The sequence below is a fragment of the Lissotriton helveticus genome, chromosome 2_1, assembly GCF_964261635.1.
Source record: "Lissotriton helveticus chromosome 2_1, aLisHel1.1, whole genome shotgun sequence".
Taxonomy (NCBI): Eukaryota; Metazoa; Chordata; class Amphibia; order Caudata; family Salamandridae; genus Lissotriton; species Lissotriton helveticus.
The window spans coordinates 414,631,823-414,649,529 of record NC_136059.1 but is presented as its reverse complement, the minus strand read 5'-3'; positions in this window follow the sequence as shown (position 1 = coordinate 414,649,529).

Genomic DNA, 17,707 nt, shown 5'->3' with positions numbered 1-17,707 from the left:
TGCCCCACTTGTCCGTAAGGGCCCTGATCCAGTGGCTGTGATCTTTGGTGATTACTGTGCCATTTTATTTGCTGTGACCCTGAGTGAGGCAGACACTCCTGCCTTCACATACACATGTCACTTTGTGGCTTGCAAATGCCCTTGTGGTATGTGCTTGTTTTGCAAGTTGTCACACCCCTCCTGCCAGCATGTCTTCACTCATTGCTGCTGCTGCATATACAGCCACCATGCCGCACACATTATCCAGGGACACAGAGACCTACAGGATGACCCTCCTTCCATCCATTTATAGAGCATGCTCCTGCCCCCCTACACACAGACTACCCCAGACATTCACCCTCCTGCTATCACAATGCTTCTAACTCAGCCATTGCAGCTGCTATGCCTGTGTGTGCAACACATACTGGCACGACTATGGCAGATTCACATTACATTGGGTCTATGTACCACCAGGTCATGTGCTGTGTACAGCACACACACACCTTCCATAGGCACAATATTGTACAGTGTTACCTTGTCAACGCCACAGCAGCAAAAACATAGCTGTCACTGTCAGTCAAGTAGCCACAGGGGAGACAAACCATGACCACGTCTCTTGGGTGTGGTGTGATTTCCCCATTCTGGTGTAGGTATTTGTCAGATGTGGGTAGTTGTTCTGTATGCGTTGCTCCCATTACAGTAGTATAGTACTTGTAGCTACATAGGGGTAGGTCACCTATTCAGGTGTGCTTGTGTAGAGTGCTACAGCCCATTGCCCATAGTCTGTCCTGCCAACCGTATCTTGTGCGCCATTCATCACATCCACAGTACTGCATCATGCAGACAATAGTTCACATACCTGGGGACACAGTTGTAGGTACTCCCTACATGGCCAACTACTTTTGTCACACTGATCTGTACACCTCAAAGTGACTCTCCTGGGCCTGCCTGTGATAGCAGTTTTGGGCTCCAACCCCCCCCTCCAGCATTTACTATCCCACCCAGGTGTGTCTTTCCATCCATGTATCTAGTTGTTAGGATTTTCCCCCCAATGTGTGTCCACACTCAGATTCTGATCCAAGTGTGTGGTTGGCTGCTGTTTGTCGGATACCCTTGCATTTCATACATTTGCACACACATATCAATTTATGCTGTGGTTCAAAGATAACTCACCACATGCGTATGAGGATTAGTATATTTATTGGGAGATCTTGTGCAGGGAACGTGAATAAGTGCTGTACAGAAAGGGGTGGAATCCAAAGTTCACTGCCGGAGATGAGATGCCTTACAGTTTCAGTCAACAGAGTCCAGGCCACAGTGCTTGGCATCATTGGGAAGACTGTGAATAGCATGTCCATGTGGGAGAGTCTCATAGGGGATGCTGTTGCACCCAGGGGCAATATGCCAGGTCCAGTGTCCTGGGAGATGTGCATGGCCCACTGCCCCTCAACGTCTTAGCCGTGGACGACCCACCTTCCTTGGGGGCCCCTCAGGTGCAGGCCTGGACGATGCATGAGATGCTACGTCAGAGAGCACCTCCTCCTCCCTCCCTGCGGCTGGTGTCACACTTTGCCGTGATGTTGCTGGCCTTGTGACACAGGGAGGGTGCTGCATGTTGGCAGCTATCTGACGTAGCGATTGGCTCATTTCCCGATGCACCGTCAAGAGCTGAGCCAGACTTGCCTCCACCCGTCCATAATGTAGGTCTTGCCTGGCTATTTGCTCTGCCTGCTGTTCTTTCACCTGGTTGAGGGTCTCCGCAAGCTGGCCTATCTCCCTGGTGTCCCGCAGGTATGTCTCCAGGATGTTAGCGAGTTCAGGCATACCGGATGCTGCAGCTGACTGGCCAGAATCTCGCCTCCGCCTTCCGCCACTCCCACCACCCTGACCCACACGAACACAGCCTGCGCTTGTGGGCACATCCAATCGACGGGCCCCCCGAGTGCTGCCAGGGTGGAGGTCGTCTGCAACCTCAGGGGCGCCCGACAAAGGGTGTCCCTCATTTTCAGACTGGCTCTCTTGTGGATCATGGGCAGGGCTGTGACCTGTCTGCTGGGATGTGGTGGGAACGGGTCCGGTGGTTGGCTGAGATGTAGCTGGTACAGTTGCTGCAGGCGTTTGGGATCCAGAGGAGCCAGGTTGGTTGGGGTCATCCACAGTGCGTTGAGTGGCGTCGCTGTCGGTGGGGTCTGGGTCCTGCTGAGCCTGGGACTGGGATCCTTCTCCCCCCTGGTTGGGGGGGGGCACACGTTCCCCTGTGTGTGGGAGAGACAGACACTGTTAAGGCACTATCAAGTGACATCTTGTTTAGTTATCCATTATGAGCATCACAGTTCCACAAGCTTTACATTGTTGACATTGTTCTGTTGTGTATGTAGTGGTAGTAATTTGACATGTACTCTGGGGTATTTTCATTATTCCATTCTCTTGACAATAACTGACACAGCCATTGCTGTGTCTTGTATTGGCGTCACAACACATGTAAGGCATTGGTCATGTTCAGGCAACATCCAGGATACGGTGTAAATCCTTATGTCTGCGTCAAGCATGCACAGAGTTTAGATACAGCATGTTGATGTTAGAGACAGAGCATCATTAATTTGCATGACATCTACTACTTTGGATGTCTTTTGCTGTACCATGATGGCCAAACAATGCCAACACCCCTGGACCTGTACACACACTTATAGATCATGGATTTAGAACTTGGCACTTCTGTAAGACGCATTACCTTGTCAATACCCATGTCCATGTTGGTACTTCAGTGCATCCACAACGTTCATGAGATGGGGCACGTGCATTGTTTGAGCGCCACAATGGACTTGAGCATCTGCAATGTTCATGTATGAGTAGTATGCGCTTTCATATGAGTGAGTGTTTTGTTGTGGTACATGACAATTGGGACAGTGTTGCACTCCAAAGCCTGTCCCCAGGGGATGAGTTTCTGTAAGGCGGGTGTAGGATAGGCCATGGTAGTAGTTTGTGTGTGATTTGCAAGCGTCCATCGTTCATGATTTGGCTGCCCCCTGATGTTTCATGCTGGCATATTGGTGGTTTTGCCTTCATGCACAGGGTGTGTGACCTTGTCTTGGTGTTTGTGTTTGCAGTGATCACAGGAGGGACTTGTGCTGCCTACACCTGTGGCCATTGTGTACTACAGAGGTTTACGATATGTGTGTCCTGACACAGTACAGTGTTGGCTGGAAATGGTGTGTGTGTTGCAGGCACTTAGTGGATGACTGCTGGTAAGTAGGAGACATCCCTACACATTCTGCTCTATGGTGTTTGTAAGGCCTGTGCAGTGCTTGGGTGCAACTGTGTGTGTGCCCAGGGAGATGCGGTGAGGTGACAGTGGGAGGGAGGGCGACAGTGGGAGAGTGTGACAGAGGGAGAGGGCAACAGAGGGAGAGGGCGACAGTGAGAGAGGGCGACAGAGGGAGAGGGCGACAGTGGGAGAGGGCGACAGAGGGAGAGGGCGACAGTGGGAGAGTGTGACAGTGGTAGTGTGGTATATAAATAAATAATACCGGATCTAGGTTTTACTGGACATAGTAATAACAGATAGCTCAATAAATAAGAGTCAAGATTCGAGGTAGTAGGAGTTTGCAGGTTTAATACAGCATAAAGGACAGGAACAGGACAACCTGCACGGGAATAGGATGACAGGGCCCGGCAGCTGCCGGGGCTGGATCTGGGATGAGCGCGCTAACTTTAATAACAGTACACAAGCATATATACTAAAACAGTTGCATTACAGCGAATACAATAGGCGGAGCAGTGGGTGTGGTCAATAGCAGTCGCGAAAGATAAGGGTGAAAGTAGGTGTAACAAGAGGCGTGTACATAGACATGTGATGTAAACGTAACAGAATATGTCATAAATGGGGCGGAAACATGGAGGGGGCTACCTAAGGAGCCGGGACCTCTGACCTAATGGTGCGTGCAAACTGACAATGACGTGTTACTAGGAGAAGCTGGGGGCTATGACTTCTGTGCTAGGAGCAGAGACTGAAGTCTGGAGAGTCAGGGCGACATGTACCTAAACCCTATCTAGTATCTAATGTTTAGAGAACATGTTGATATAAACTAAGAGTCAGGAGGGGAGAGGCTAACAGACTCTAAGACTGGAGCATGCATTATTCTACATGTAGTGCGTGATGAAGAATATTAAATGACCATTAATACAGTATTTCTCTTTCATGGAAACGTAAAGGCTAGACGATGACGGAAACTATTGATGCGATTCAGTAGCTTAGGAATGCAGAGAAGGAGGGCTGGACTGATAACTAGAATCATAACATACTCTTGGCAGACTCAGAGGCAGAGCCAGGCCGAGCCGGGCACTGTGAGGCAGGAAGTAGGTGAAGGGTCGAGGATACAGGTGGGGGCTGTATCGCTCCTCAGCGAGGGTTCAGGAGACAGGAGCTGAATCTGGTGTCCGGGCCCTTTTGAGGCCTAGAAAACGGGGACTTTACAATGAAATAACGTGCACACTGAGAAACGTGGCAACGTAACTTTACATAGGCCTAATATTCGTAGCTTTCACGAGAACTGGAAACTAGCATACTAGAGATGGACACAACTGTAATTGCGTCTTTAATCGAATCATGGGGAATACATATGCATATTAATCATGCACACATAACATAAGATGGAGGACACGTAGGGACACAGAACATGGCAAAATTTACTTTTCCACATTCCCTCCTTGTCACTACGTTTCCATCAGGAAACATCAATATTCATGATACCATCTATCATTTCATACAGTATCATTTGCTCGTCTCGAATTTTCTTGGAACTGGATTTAGAACGGGACTTAGGAGTAGGAATACAAGAGGTAGCACAAATGCCGCAAATCGCAGGGCCACATTGTATACAGAGGCAGCAACTGAATATGATCGCTACTGCAATACCCAGAAATGACAATACTTTCCACCCCCAGGCGGAAATAATATTCCAGAACCAACCGGACCATGTCCAGGTGCCTGGATCTTGGTGTAACATATGGGCAATTTTATGGAGTCTGGTTATGGCTGAATAAACAGACGGTGCGTTATTAGGAATGAAAATGCAGCAACTAGATCCGATGACTCTACATGCCCCGCCCCTATCGGCCAGTATGACGTCAAGGACGAGACGATTCTGGAGCACGACAATTCTCATAAAGGATTGTTCCTCGGTTAAGTTACCTAGAGCAGAAGTAGTCTCAATCACTACTGCTTCAAGTGTTCTGGTTAATCTACGTATCAGTTTACTATTTACAACAGTGCCTAAGTAGGGGAAGACACCTTTATTGATATCTATGTATTGTTCTAGAGCAGTTTCAGTATAATCGACAATCGGGAGATTTCTCTTGTGTCTAGTATGTACTATGTGGGAATTCCTATGATAGTCAGGTGGGGCTAGGAAAACTGGTGGCAGTAGGAAGGCAATGTAACAGGTTCCTTCCCAATCGAGGGGTAGACGAACATATGCGGTCTGACCACAAACAAAATAAGAATGACGTGAAGCTTTGAAAATAGATTTCCTACTGTCACTATACTTGACAATAGTAGTACAATCACTATGGCCTACATGTACGGAACCATTATTTCGGACACATAATTCGCCTTTAACTGGTAATACTGATATAGCAGGTAAGTCTGGAGTAGAATCAGACTGAACATTCAGGACCATGAAATTCGAAGAATAATTACCTAAATTATAAACTTCATTTTCTAGATCTAACCCTGTTCTGTGGGGGAGACCTTGCTTGCCTGGGAAACATGTACTGTTAAGAAAAGGCATATCTGTTGAGGATGACATTAACGTGGACCATGCTCCACACGAACCGTTATGTGAAAATGGATAAGGAAAGAGTGGCAGAACTCCCTTCGGTGTCTGGAAAGGGGGGAGTCGACCACACACCCAACAATTAGTGGCATTGCTGGTCTGGTGTGAATAATGTAACATGCGGATAAAAGAATTATTTCGCATAGCGAGACGATATGAGAGTTCATGAGGAGGCAGATCACTAAACGTGTGTTCTACTGTAGCATTAGCAGACTTATTTACATGAGAAACTGGAAAACACAAATAAAAAGCATAACTGGTGCAGGTAGTCATAAGGCTGAAAAACAATATGAAACTTAGAAAAACGATACATCGGATTGAGTTTTGACTAACTCTCTCACTATGGGGGTCTATTTTATACATGTCAGAAACCGGTCTAACCGTTTCACCTAGGGGAGGACTTAGACAATCAAACTGGCTGACTTATTTTACTAGACCTTAATTTGAGCTTATACTCCTGTTGCGGAGTTTTCTCTAACAGGGAGGGTTCAGTATCATTGTCTTTTGCGGGACAGTCCTTAAGAATAGTACTTTGGCAGTCTTTAAGATCCTCGGAAATGTTCTTTGAAACAGGCTTTAGTCCAAAAAATCTTTTCACATGTGACAGGTGGACCCAGCCCTTCCTGCCTTCCAGCTTGACGGCAGTACGGGTGGCCAGGAGGACCTGTTGGGGTTCCTTCCAGCGAGGCTCCAGCGGACTTGAACGATCAAAATTCCGGACAAGAACCATGCATCCGGGAACGATGTCATGCGGTGCCACCTCGGTATTGTCTGGAAATGCGGCAGCGACCTGTGAACGACAAGAGTTGAGGGCAGACATCAAGGAAGCTAGGTAATCTGTCAGCATATTACTTGAAACATCGGTAATACTTCGAGGTCTAGGTGTACCCCACATGTTAGGGGGGCGGCCGAATACGACCTCATACGGGGACAGACCTGATCTGGAATGTGCGACCATGCGCATATAAAACAGAGCAACTGGCAGAGCTACTAGCCAGTCCACACCTTTCTCTTTACAAATCTTGGCAATACGGATTTTCAGGGTCTGATTATGTCTCTCTACTAGACCAGCTGCTTCAGGATGGCGTACACAATGGAACTTCCACTGGTACCCTAACAACAGGGAAATGTGTTTCATAAGCTCGGATGAGAATGGCTGGCCGTTATCAGAATATACGACTCTAGGGAGTCCATAACGGGGGAAGAATTCACGAACCAACTGTTTGGCAGTGGTCGCGGCTGTGTAATCTGGGACTGGATATGCTTCTGTCCACCTGGACAAAGCGCATACAACTACAAGGACATACTTGAAACCTCGACATCGCTCCATCTGAATATAATCCATCTGGAGGACTTCAAAAGGGTGGTCAGGGGGCTGGAAACCACCTTGTTCCACCGGGACACTTTTACCTGGATTAAACTGGCAACATATCATACAGGTGCGGACTTTCTGCTTGGCTGCAGCTCGTAAATGCTTGTTGAACCAAATGTTCTGGATACTGTCTAACATAGCTTTTTCTCCTAAATGTGCTGGACTATGTGCGGTATTGATAATGACTTGAACCATAGAGTCGGGGAGAAACCATGTGGCTCTACCCTTCGTTACCCATCCCTGATCTGTCTGGACCCCTCCTTGTTCGGACCATTTCTTGATTTCATCGGGAGTAGCATGTAACTGGATGTCTATGACATCTTGAGTGGGGTCCTTAACTGTCATACAAGTAGTCGGATCTGGAGTATGTGTCTGTGTCGGATTAACTGGAATGTCTGGAGTCTGTGCTGTAAGCTTGGCTGTGCGATCTGCTAGATCATTACCTTGAGAAATAGTGTCAGTAACTTTCGTATGTGCTTTGCACTTCATGATAGCAATAGATGTCGGTAAGTGTATGGCATCTAACAGAGCTTGAATAAGGAGACCATGCTGAATCTTGGTTCCATGAGAAGTCATGAAACCTCTCTCCTGCCAGAGCACTCCAAAGTCGTGTACGACTCCAAATGCGTAACGTGAATCTGTGTAAACATTAACTTTCAGGTTCTTAGCGTGTATGCAGGCTTGTGTCAGAGCAACTAGCTCTGCTGCTTGAGCAGACAGGGTGTCAATACGGTGTGTTTCTATAACTTCAGTGTCAGTAGTCACTGCATACGCGGCTACTAGTTCTCCTGTACTCGTTCTCATACATGAACCATCCACATAAAGTGTCAGGTCGGGATCTGGTAATGGAATATCTGTCAGATCTTGTCTTGGCTTAGTCATGATGTTAACTACTTCCACACAGTCGTGTGTGGCAGGATTTGAATTAACTGACGGTAACAGTGTAGCAGGATTTAGAACGTTGCAGCGTCTGATTTCTATGTGTGGCTGGAACAGTGTCAGTTCATAACCTGTTAAACGTGCAATTGTCAAGTGCTGAGTCTGTGTTCGGTTTAAAAGAACTTCCACAGAGTGTGGAACTTGTACTGTCAAGGAGTGTCCTAACACTATGGAATCACTTTGTCTGATAGCTAGTGCTGTGGCTGCAACTGACTTGAGGCACGCAGGCAGAGCCTGGGCTACAGGATCTAGTGTGCTCGAAAAATAAGCACATGGCTTGTATTGTCCTGCTTGATCTTGTGTGAGAACAGATAATGCTGTACCTTCACGTTCAGTGACGAAAAGTGTAAAAGGCTTACTGTAGTTCGGTGTAGCTAGAACTGGAGCTTGACATAAAGCTTTCTTTAACTCATTAAAACTAAGTGTATGTACAGATGTCCAAGGGAGGACAGTCGATACGGCTGCCTCCTGTGTCGTTAACTGTATCAGTGGCTTGGCTAGGAATGCATACTGAGGAATCCATTGTCTGCAGTAAGAAGTAAGGCCGATAAAAGCACGTACCTCCTTCTGGGTCTTGGGCTGAGGAAGACTCGCTATTAACTGGATACGGTCTGGTGTCAACTGCCTACCCCTCTTGGACAGCAAGTGGCCTAAATAGATCACTTGCTGGACACAGAATTGAAGCTTCGAAGGGGACACCTTGTGCCCCATCTCGGCAAGGAAATACAAGACTGTAAGGGATGCTCGCTCGCAAGCACGTTCAGAACGGGCTGTGATTAGTAGATCATCGACATACTGGAGCAGGGCAGTGTCAGTTGGCATGTGAATGTTGTCTAGTTGTCTCTTAAGTGCTTGACTGTAAATACTAGGACTTTCTGTGAAACCTTGAGGAGCTCGTGTGAACATATAGCTCCTTCCATTTAAACAAAATCCGAAAAGAAACTGGCTGTCTGGATGAATGGGGACACTGAAAAACGCGTTCTTGAGGTCTATGACTGTGAAAAATGAGGCTTCGGAATCAATGGCTGTCAATAGGGAAGAGATATCTGGGACAACTGGGTACTGGGGAATAATACATTTATTAAGTTCTCGAAGGTCAATCACTAATCGATATACTGGGGGTGCATTTGGATCAGTACGTTTCATGACTGGAATAATCGGAGAATTACATACATTGGAGTCAGTTTCTACAACTACTCCTTGAGCCATGAGCTCGTCAATGATTTTGGATAAGGCTGCTACAGCCTCAGGTGGCAATCTGTACTGTCTGATTCGTGGCAGGACTACACCTGGCTTGAGAGTCACACGATGGGGTGTGATTTGCATATAACCAACATCAGTTGGACCTTGTGCCCATAGATGCTGCGGGACATTAGACAATCTCGGATCAAAATCTCGTAACACATAGTGACCCTTGAAGTCACGTAGGAACAGTCGTATTCCTTCTGGGGAGCAGCAAATAACTGCACCTAATTCTTTCAGTGTTTTAATGCCTAATAAATTTTCTGGACATGACTTCGTAAGTAACAGATCAGTAGTGCGGGACAATGGACCTACTTCTAGAGTAACTGGCTTAGATATCTCGTTTACAATAGGCTTTCCTGAAAATCCAAGGGAAACATTTCTAGAGCCTGAGAGCGGAGCCCCTGGAACTTCGGCGTGACTAATGGTGGTCCTACTTGCCCCTGTATCAATCAGAAACTTTCTGTCTTTCCCTAGTACTTGACTATGAACATAGGGACCCTCTTGATCTACAGGTATCTCGATGAGAGGCAAGCCTACCTCCCTCTCTAGGCTGTTTCATGAATATGGCTGATACTCTGGATACTCGGACTGTGCATACTGGTACATCTGCTGTGTAACATGCTGTGTTGCAGCAATAGGCTGCGGTGCTGGAACTGTCTGTTGTGCATTCTGTGGCTGAGAAGTCTGTGAAACTTGTTCTTGTCTAGGCGGACGTGGTCTTTCTTTAGTCTTACCAGTAGCTATGTTGTGTTTCAGAACTGCACACTCGTTTATAAAATGACCTGGCTGTTTACAATAATTGCATGTCCCTTTAACGGGAACTGCAGGATGACTTGCTTGATTCGGACCCCTCTTCTGACTGTCTTGTGGAACAGATTGTGCAACTAGTACTTTCATTTTCGTGTCTTTCATACGTTTTCTCTCGTGTTCTTGCTCTTCTCTGATTCTATTCTGGTGGTACTGAAGCATCTGTAACATCTGGGACGGAGTACTAGCTTGCCAGGTACTTTCGACTTTCAAAACTCGATTCTTTACTTGGGGACTTGAATTCTCGACTAATTCAGTAACAAAAAGGTGAGGGTATGACTCGCTACTCGTTTTCAATCCACTGTTTATAATAAAACACTTTTCAAATCTAGAATAAAAATCACTAGTGTCTTCGTCTTGTTTCTGTTTACAGGCTGAGATTGCATCCCAGTCTTCCTTTTTAGTGGTTAATAATCTGGGCAAAACTTGTATTAACAGTTCTGGTAATTCTTTACATTTCTCTCCTAGACCGGTACCTGGTACTCGTATCTTATCTTCAGCTTCGAGAACTGCCCAATCGATCTTTTTCTCTCCCACCTCCCAATCTTTTTCCTTGAGTTTCTCGTATACCCCTGCGGGCAACAGGACCTTTAACATTTTAATTATATCTGGATACGTGTATTCTCCCATACGGAGCATGTCTTTTAATTCTCGGTGGAACCCTGCTGGATCTTTGTCGTGACAAGGAATTAATTTCTTCATCTCTAAGAGTTCCATCTTTGTAATCGGAGTGTAAACAAACACTCGTTGCATTTCACCATCTGTTGTCCTAACTGGGTGTATTTCTCGTAACGGGTTCTGTCTATCTATGTAAAAGGGTTTACTTTCTGGGGGTGAGACATGAACAAAATGCGGGTTCAAAAACGTTCTATATTTGTGGCGCTGTTCTAGAATGACGCTAATTAAATCGGTACCTAGACCTTTCCATCTATACTGGAGTAACTCGTTCAGGACATCATGTAACGGACCTGGATCAGAGTGTTGACCCTCATACAGAGTAATGAGGTGCTGGATCATATACATACCCACCAGTCGCTGCTCGGCTGGGGGCAATTTCAGAAACATTTGTGCCACTATTTCGTCTGGGAATGTGGTAGAATCAGTAATCCATCGGACTGCTGATCGGACTAGTTCTTGTTCATGCATAGTACTTAACTCACTATAACCGATTCGTGACTTCAAAATGTGATCGGTAGCTTGAAATACTTGTTCTAGAGAACCTTGTTCTGGTGCTGGATGATGAAAAACTGTCTTGTGTTCTAGGCATAAATGGCGATCTGGAAGTCTAGATTTTCCTACATACGCTATTCTAGTGGGATTCTCGTCGTCTACCTCTTCGGTAGAGTCATTTTCTTTCTCGCTTACTTGTGCTGCTTTACGTTGTTCGTGTAACTTTAGTATTTCTTTACGGATTTTCTTGTACATACTCTCTATACTACTGATAGTCTTGTGCTTACCCTCGGCTATATTATCACTCCACCTTGTCAGGATTCTCATTTCGGCCGGATCTTTAGTCGGGTAGTCTTGTTCTCTTATTAGACAATTAATCAGAAACTTTAATATCATGAGCTGGATCTCAGCTTTCCTTTGAGACATGGCTTCGCCAATACTTTCTGGATCATCCCCTGTACGGATGAAACGATATATTCTGTCTAGATCTCCTTTCATATCTGGTAGGGTGTCTAAATACCCGGTCACCCGTCTTACACGGATGGAATATATTACTGTACTATCATCACCTGCAACCGGATCATAGCGGCATTCAGTAAGAGCTCGTCGGATATCTGCAACGGACTTAAATTTGGGCGTACGTTGTAACGCACATTCATGTAACTCGGCCAACGTTCTACGTTGGTGTGGTGGCGGGGTACCAGGAGGACCTCCTCCTGCGGCCCCTAAACTGGAATCGTCGACTGACACTCTTCGTGCTGGCAGAGTGGGGAATTGTAATGCAGGCTGGACCGGGGGTACCGTAGCGGGTACTCCGGTGACTGGAGGAGCAGGATTTACATTATTTACAGGAGCTGGCGGAACAGGATTTGCATATTCCGGGACTGTGTCGTCCAAATAGGACGAGATGAAAATATCAGCTGCGGTCGGTTTGTGACGTAGCTTGGTCGGAACTAATGGTGGCGGAAAATTACTGGATGCCTCCGGGGTCGCTTTTGGCAAGCCCTCGGCAAGAAGAGGATACATACCCTTAATAAGGGCATGCCTCTGTCTGTCTGACTGTTCGGTTTTGACTCGTTCACCTATCTCGATTAGTTCCCTTTCTTGGACTCTTTCTAAGGATTCTCTACTTAGTTCTGACTTTCTGATTTCTTTTTCGGTTCTTTTATGAGATTCTTTGCGCCATAACTCGATGGCATCTTTCTGTGACTGTCTGGCTTTCTTTTTCCATAATGCTTCTTCTACTCGCATGATGCACTCGGCATCCCATGTGCCTGATACAGGCCATCTATACTTTTCTTCTAACTGTTTGGTATACTCTACCCATAAATCTAGATATAATATGGCACTTATGCCATGCTTCTGATACATAAAGTGACCTGGACTGTCCCTAGGCGGGACAGGAACTGCTGCTTCTAGCAGACCTTTTCTGGTTTTTAACTGACGTAGTTTAGAAAATAAGGGCATGACTGAACTGTAACCTAGACACAATACGCAATTATAATACACAATGAACACGATAAATACTCCACATTCATACCACGACATTACAATACATGAAAAACATTTGAAATAACAGTTCGAACAGAATACTACCTGGAATACTGGAAACAGAATACATGAATTTTCTCGAGAAACAGAACTGACTAGAACAGAAACTAGATGTACTGCTAAAACAGTACGAAACTCACCGGTCTCATAAAGAGACACGTTAGGACCCGCATCCACCAAAGTGGACACTTCGTTTTGGGTCTGTGTACCACCAACCCACGGACCAGAGTCAATTTAGATTGACCCTGTCTAGATACTACCCCAGCAATGGTACTCACCGGGCAGCAAGAACGGAAGGCCTCGGACTGGACTGCTTCGACACCGGACGGACGAACTTCGGACTTCTGTTACGGGTGGGCCTCCGGATACCTCGGACCTTGGACTCTCGGCTTGGGCTCTGGTCGGGACTCGCCGCGTTCCTCCACCGCCTCGTCTGGATGCTGGACCGCCACCTCCGTCTCCTCCGTGGGCCTGAGGGATACTTGAAGCAGAAATATCTGCCGGTGCGCAGAAGAGTTCCGTCACGGCTGCAGAGGGTCAGGGGGCCGGCGTGGCTTCGCCGGCGCGTGGGGAAAGGGCAAGTCCCTATTCGGGCGCCATTATGTGGTATATAAATAAATAATACCGGATCTAGGTTTTACTGGACATAGTAATAACAGATAGCTCAATAAATAAGAGTCAAGATTCGAGGTAGTAGGAGTTTGCAGGTTTAATACAGCATAAAGGACAGGAACAGGACAACCTGCACGGGAATAGGATGACAGGGCCCGGCAGCTGCCGGGGCTGGATCTGGGATGAGCGCGCTAACTTTAATAACAGTACACAAGCATATATACTAAAACAGTTGCATTACAGCGAATACAATAGGCGGAGCAGTGGGTGTGGTCAATAGCAGTCGCGAAAGATAAGGGTGAAAGTAGGTGTAACAAGAGGCGTGTACATAGACATGTGATGTAAACGTAACAGAATATGTCATAAATGGGGCGGAAACATGGAGGGGGCTACCTAAGGAGCCGGGACCTCTGACCTAATGGTGCGTGCAAACTGACAATGACGTGTTACTAGGAGAAGCTGGGGGCTATGACTTCTGTGCTAGGAGCAGAGACTGAAGTCTGGAGAGTCAGGGCGACATGTACCTAAACCCTATCTAGTATCTAATGTTTAGAGAACATGTTGATATAAACTAAGAGTCAGGAGGGGAGAGGCTAACAGACTCTAAGACTGGAGCATGCATTATTCTACATGTAGTGCGTGATGAAGAATATTAAATGACCATTAATACAGTATTTCTCTTTCATGGAAACGTAAAGGCTAGACGATGACGGAAACTATTGATGCGATTCAGTAGCTTAGGAATGCAGAGAAGGAGGGCTGGACTGATAACTAGAATCATAACATACTCTTGGCAGACTCAGAGGCAGAGCCAGGCCGAGCCGGGCACTGTGAGGCAGGAAGTAGGTGAAGGGTCGAGGATACAGGTGGGGGCTGTATCGCTCCTCAGCGAGGGTTCAGGAGACAGGAGCTGAATCTGGTGTCCGGGCCCTTTTGAGGCCTAGAAAACGGGGACTTTACAATGAAATAACGTGCACACTGAGAAACGTGGCAACGTAACTTTACATAGGCCTAATATTCGTAGCTTTCACGAGAACTGGAAACTAGCATACTAGAGATGGACACAACTGTAATTGCGTCTTTAATCGAATCATGGGGAATACATATGCATATTAATCATGCACACATAACATAAGATGGAGGACACGTAGGGACACAGAACATGGCAAAATTTACTTTTCCACAGTAGGGAGGGCGACAGTGGGAGAGGGCGATAGAGGGAGAGGGCGACAGAGGGAGAGGGCGACAGTGGGAGAGTGTGACAGTGGGAGAGTGTGACAGTGGGAGAGTGTGACAGTGGGAGGGAGGGCGACAGTGGGAGAGGGCGACAGTGGGAGAGGGCGACAGAGGGAGAGGGCGACAGTGGGAGAGTGTGACAGTGGGAGAGTGTGACAGTGGGAGGGAGGGCGACAGTGGGAGAGGGCGACAGAGGGAGAGGGCGACAGAGGGAGAGGGCGACAGAGGGAGAGGGCGACAGTGGGAGAGTGTGACAGTGGGAGAGTGTGACAGTGGGAGGGAGGGCAACAGTGGGAGAGGGCGACAGAGGGAGAGGGCGACAGAGGGAGAGGGCGACAGTGGGACAGTGTGACAGTGGGAGAGTGTGACAGTGGGAGGGAGGGCGACAGTGGGAGAGGGTGACAGAGGGAGAGGGCGACAGTGGGAGAGGGCGACAGAGGGAGAGGGCGACAGAGGGAGAGGGCGACAGAGGGAGAGGGCGACAGAGGGAGAGGGTGACAGTGGGAGGGGGAGACAGGGTTGGAGGCAGGTTGTTTGTGCTTGTTCACTTGCTACACTGCCTTACTGTGTCACAAAATATTGTATCTCTGGAAGGTGTGTCCACAACATGATATTTTTTAGGAGCTGTGATCTACTATCTTGTGTGATATTTCCCTATCCCTGTACATTGGGCATGGTGCCTAGGTGAGGCCCTGGGGCATATGGGATGAGAGCAGCCTCCTACCCTCCACCTTCCACCCTTTGTGGGTCCCACTTGCAACAAACCACTTTTAGTTGTGTCCTGCTAGGACTCATGGCCACCCACCCCATGCTGCTGGGCACTGTTGTAAGTCCACCAATGTAACATGTATTTTTTGTACACTCACCAGACTCAACGGCTCCTAATATTCCATGTACTCCCGCCGGTGGCAGCAGGGCCATGACTTTCTCCTCCCAGGGCTGGTATACAGGAGGTCTGCGGGGAACACCACCTCCAGTGTGGTGTGCAGAGGAGTAGTCCTGGTCCATTTTCTTCTTGACCATCCTCCGCAGATCATACCACCTGGCCTGGCATTCCCTCTTGGTGCGCCGGATGGGTGCAACAGCATTGACCCGGTCTACTATCCTCTCACACAGGCGTGTTTTTTCTGCCATGCTGGTCTGTCTGACCAATGCGCCAAACAGCTGTGGTTCGACTCTGATGACTTCATCTGTAAGTAGCTCCATCTCCGGGTTAGTGAACTTTGGATTCTTGGGTGTGGTCATGGTGTGGTGTGTATGTGATTGAGGGGGTGATGGTGTGTATGGATGAGGGTGTGTGGTTGTGATTGTGAAGGGGGTGGTGTGGGTGTAGATGTGATAGGGTGTATGTGTGAAGGTATGTGGCTGCTATAGTTGGTGTGCTCTCTGTTTCGTTGCAAGAATGGGTATGTTGCAAAGGATGATGGGTTGTATGTGTGGAGCCTTTTATTGGTCAAATAGTGGGTCTGGCTTAATTTGAATTGGTTGTGTGTGTGTTATATGGGGTGGGTGTTAGTGTTGACCTCTGTTTGGCTGTGACCAGGACATTGATTCTCTATGGTCTGTACACAGGAGACATGTTCAGTGTTGTTGTGCCACTTGTTTGCAAAGTCCTTGTGCTGGTTTGGGTGTTGGCGTTATATGTGCGTGTCGTACTTGGGCAGGCGAGTGACTGGTATGGGCCGTTGGCGGGTGGGGGTGTTCGCGTGGGCTTGTTGGGGGGTGTGCGTGTCGTACTTGTGCGTGCGATTGACTGGTATGGGCCGTTGGCGGGTGGGGGTGTTCGGGTAGGCTTATTGGGGGTGTGTGCGTGTCGTACTTGTGCGTGCGAGTGACTGGTAAGAGCAGTTGGCGGGTGGGGGTGTTCGCGTGGGGGTGTGTGCGTGTCGTACTTGTGCATGCGAGTGACTTGTACGGGCCGTTGGCGAGTGGGGGTGTTTGCGTGGGGGTGTGTGCATGTCGTACTTGTGCGTGCGATTGACTGGTACGGGCCGTTGGCGGGTGGGGGTGTTCGCGTAGGCTTGTTGGGGGTGTGTGCGTGTCGTACTTGTGCGTGCGAGTGACTGGTAAGGGCCGTTGGCGGGTGGGGGTGTTCGCGTGGGGGGGTGTGCGTGTCATACTTGTGCGTGCGATTGACTGGTACAGGCCGTTGGCGGGTGGGGGTGTTCACGTAGGCTTGTTAGGGGTGTGTGCGTGTCGTACTTGTGCGTGCGAGTGACTGGTACGGGCCGTTGGCGGGTGGGGGTGTTCGCGTAGGCTTGTTGGGGGGGTGTGCGTGTCATACTTGTGTGTGCGAGTGACTGGTACGGGCCGTTGGCGGGTGGGGGTGTTCGCGTAGGATTGTTGGGGGTGTGTGCGTGTCGTACTTGTGCGTGCGAGTGACTGGTACGGGCTGTTGGCGGGTGAGGGTGTTCGCATGGGGGTGTGTGCGTGTCGTACTTGTGCGTGCGATTGACTGGTACGGGCCGTTGGCGGGTGGGGGTGTTCGCGTAGGCTTGTTGGGGGTGTGTGCGTGTCGTACTTGTGCGTGCGAGTGACTGGTACGGGCCGTTGGCGGGTGGGGGTGTTCGCGTAGGCCTGTTGGGGTGTGTGCGTGTCGTACTTGTGCGTGCGAGTGACTGGTATGGGCCATTGGCGGGTCGGGGTGTTCGCGTAGGCTTGTTGGGTGTGTGTGCGTGTCGTACTTGTGCGTGCGAGTGACTGGTACGGGCCGTTGGCGGGTGGGGGTGTTCGCGTGGGGGGGTGTGCGTGTCGTACTTGTGCGTGCGATTGACTGGTACGGGCCATTGGCGGGTGGGGGTGTTCGCGTAGGCTTGTTGTGGGTGTGTGCGTGTCGTACTTGTGCGTGCGATTGACTGGTACGGGCCGTTGGCGGGTGGGGGTGTTCGCGTAGGCTTGTTGGGGGTGTGTGCGTGTCATACTTGTGCGTGCGATTGACTGGTACAGGCTGTTGGCGGGTGGG